Below are 3,808 nucleotides of genomic sequence, written 5' to 3'. Positions count from 1 at the left end.
CACTGACACCTGTAACAAGCACAACGGCAGCTGTTTGCAGGGCAGAATTACAACTTCTTGCCCGTTATTTTCAAAGCAGTGTAAGATGAGATTTGCCAGTCAGAAGAGCATTAAAATGAAGGCATGTCATGATTAGAAAAATAGGAATTTGCTGAATTCCTTTGGTTGTACAACTGGAATCTGAAAGGATTTATTTACAGTCAGAGCCATGCTTTCTTCATTGCAAGCCTTTCACAGGCCAGCAGATTCCAGGAAAAGAAAGGCCTGCTCTGCACATGTGGAGAAGACACTCTGGCCTTGCTCTCAGATATTAACAGTTTAAATAAAGTTCACTGTTAGCCAGGACAACTGGAGCACAGAATAAAACTTCCCAAACCTCTGCAGTGATTAATCCCCACCAACACTTTGGACAAAGACTCCTGTCGCTCTGCAAACAGCAGCAGAGCATCTGCACATGCCAGTGGGATACTGAACAGCTCAGCAACCCACAGGGAAAGAAATTCTACTGTCCTACTGCATGCTGGTTGGTGCTAATGCCATTATTGGAGCCAAGAAAGCACAGCATGGGACGTAACAGAGAGTGCTGTGCTCAGGCTCAGTGCTAACCTGCTCACCCAGCCTGGGGCTCCTCTGCTCCCTCCTTCCTTTTTGCTATTCCACACAGGTCAGACCGAATTTCCTCTGTGCAAACACCTGTCACTGCATTAAAGGTCTTCTCAGGTACTTATTTGCATTCAGGCAGACTTGAAAAGCCACCACCTCTACCCCCACCCTCTGCAAAACACAGAGCCAAGAAACTCGCCGTGCAGGACCCAGAGCAGTGAGGTACAAGCACACACCTGATCCCAGAGGGAGCACTCGTGCCAATGTCTTGTTCAACAGGGCATCAGAACAAACAGCTTTTACCAACCTCTTGATGCTTTCTACTTCCTCCTCCTCCTCTGCCAGGCCCTGCCTTTTAACGGCTAGATTCATATCTATCACTTGTATTTTGGAAACAGTGACATAAGAAGAGACCAGGGCAGATAAAAGCTTTCTGCCTCAGAACTTGAAATACAGAGTAAACAGACAGATGTCGAGACAGCAGCCAAGGACCTGCACTCGCTGCTCATTTGCACATCAAGAGAAGCAGCTCCTTCCCTACGGTACTCCCTGGGAACTGATCCCACTGCAAGCTAAGACCTGAGTTTAGGATTCCAAGTTTTTCAGTGTTCCCCCCTCCCTAGCTTTGGTTGTTTCAGTTCTCTGCCTCAACCCTCCACTGAGTTAAAAGCTATGAGGAAGTGCAGCCCATATGGAGAGAGAGACAGACTGTACAGAACAAACACTGTCCTTCCAAGGAAGGTCAGTCTAAACGGAGAGGAGCTGCACAGGTGTTCCCATACCCTGTGACCAGCTCATGGCCACAGCACAGGGCTAGAGCCTCCTTGGCTTACCCTGGGTTTGTCAGAGCATCAGAACAGAAATGTTTAGACACCACCTGATTCACAGAGAACAACAATGCAATCACAGGCTCCACACTCAGGTGAGGATGCAGCTGCAAACAGCATTTCTAGATATGTTTAAAGAAAAAAAAAAAAGAAACACATCTTTGTGTCACTGGGATAAACCCCCAAGCTGAAAGGCTTCTAACTTTGGTAGCATACCACAACAGGGTGGTTACTGAGGGCCTGAGGCCATCACATGGAAATTACATCAGTCATATTTTATCTGAGAAAAAGTTTATATCCTCATGCAATGAATTTAAGACAAACTACCGTCACCACTCTTAAATACACAGCCAGTGGGGACCAGAAACAACCTGCTCCACCCTACTAGCTGGTCACTAACCTCAGAACATTAATATTTTTGCTTTATAAAAAGATTTTCCCAGTTACAACAGCAAGAAGATACTTTAACTGGCTTTCAGCTTCTATTTAAGAGTGAACCAAGTAGGGCACAGCAATTCCACAGTGTGTGGCTCAGGAGCAGGAACACGCTACAGCGTACGGAAGACACAAATACAGTGAATATGGGATCTCCAACTCACCTGTGGAAAATAAGGTATGAAAATTAAGAAGGGAATAAAATTAGTACAATACATGTTCTCTGTTTTTAACAGCAAAGTTAGTAATTACGTTTAGGGGTGTAATATGGCCTTTGTTACACTCAAGACTTGTAAAACTTGTGTGCTTAGCAGACCTGTGCTGCTGGTGCATGTTTACTGCTAACTGTGCTTGTGGAGTCTAGACCAAGCCTCCAAGGATGTTATCAGGAATGTTAACCAGCTTTAGTCTGGAATGAGCAGACATCTCCTGGGTGGTTCAGTTTGCCAGCAAAGCTCACTGAGCTTATATTTACTTCAAGACTTGTATTTCACTCTGCAGCTCGCAACATCACAGCAAAGCTGAGAGCAGTAAAGCAGAAAATAAAATAAATAACTGCAGACCATGGAATTGAGTTGTCAGCCAGACCTTAAAGTCAAGAGACTAAGCAAGATTTCAGCATGACTCAGGGGCTTGCTGTGAATGTGCTGGGTTCTGGAGAGGACACCACAAGCCACTCCAACCGACTACTTCGGACAGTCAAGGGTTTGCAGAGAATAAACAAGCCTGAACCCTTCTCTCCCACACACACTCGTGTACAAACACCTTCCACTGACACAGACTCACAGCAGCCTCCTTGACAGAGCTCTCTTGGCAGGGGCTACCACCTCCTTTGTACTTACAGAGGCAGGGGAAGCCCACACAGGGCTTTGGGGACAGAGCCCACTGCCTGCTATTGCTCCAGAGAAGACTTGTTCATGGTACCAAATCCTAAAAGAACATCACTGCGTAGTTGTTGTAGGGAGTTCACACATAGCTGGAACACTCAGCCTCTGTCCTCCTCTCAAGATCTGCCATTTTCTTGCCTCTTTTTATATTTACTTCTTTGTAAGCAGTCAGTAGAGGGAAAGGAAACAACCCACATTGCTACACAGAAGCCAAAGCAGGCTCGTTTTGGCAAAGGGAAGTAACACTCACCAAGTACTTCACTAATCACTTGCTCAATAACTGTTATCCAAGACTTAAGAGAAGGCACATTACAACCCTAAAAATAGTCTGCAGCACTGCTCAGCCTTGGAAAGCCCTAGACAGTGTCAGGGCAGTTAAGGATTTATTCCAAAACTGCCAAAGAAACAATCACTCCTTGAGTGTATCGCAAGAGGTACTCTGATGAGTGGGGAAATGGAAAAAAAAAAAAACCAAAGAAAAGAAAAGCATTGTTATGCAGCAGTAGAGAACCCGGAAGTAAATTAAATTTTCAAAATCATTTATATTTACATCAGTATCTGAAAAAAAAAAAAAAAAAAAAAATCAAGAACTTTCACTATTAGAGCACTACACTCAGCCCCAGACTGAGAAGAAGCAGGAATTGAGAGCCTTCCAGCAGGAAACCTTAAGGCTGTTTATAGAGTGGGGCTGCCAAACTCTACAGGGACTTCCCTCCAGCCTGACAGAATCCTTGCTTTGGATAATTTAAAAAAGTATAAAAAAAGGTTATTGCTACTCTGCCAAGAAAATAGGACAATCTACAGGAAAGAAAGAAAGTGCATTCCAAGTCTTTTCTCAAAAACCCACAAGCTCATCAGCTGCTACAGGCTACAGACACCCAAGTACCAAAGGTGTACAGACAAGATTCTCTAACAATCCTTCCCTCAAATTCTAGCTTTTCTTCCTGCAGCAATTCCTTTCCTTCCCTGTAAAGGCACTTTCTATATTCTATATCCTTACGCAGGGAAACACTTCCAGTTTTCCATCCCAACAAACAGAACAGTCCCACAAATACA

This window comes from Coloeus monedula (assembly GCF_965178545.1).
Source record: "Coloeus monedula genome assembly, chromosome: 16".
Taxonomy (NCBI): domain Eukaryota; kingdom Metazoa; phylum Chordata; class Aves; order Passeriformes; family Corvidae; genus Coloeus; species Coloeus monedula.
This window is presented reverse-complemented; position numbering follows the sequence as displayed.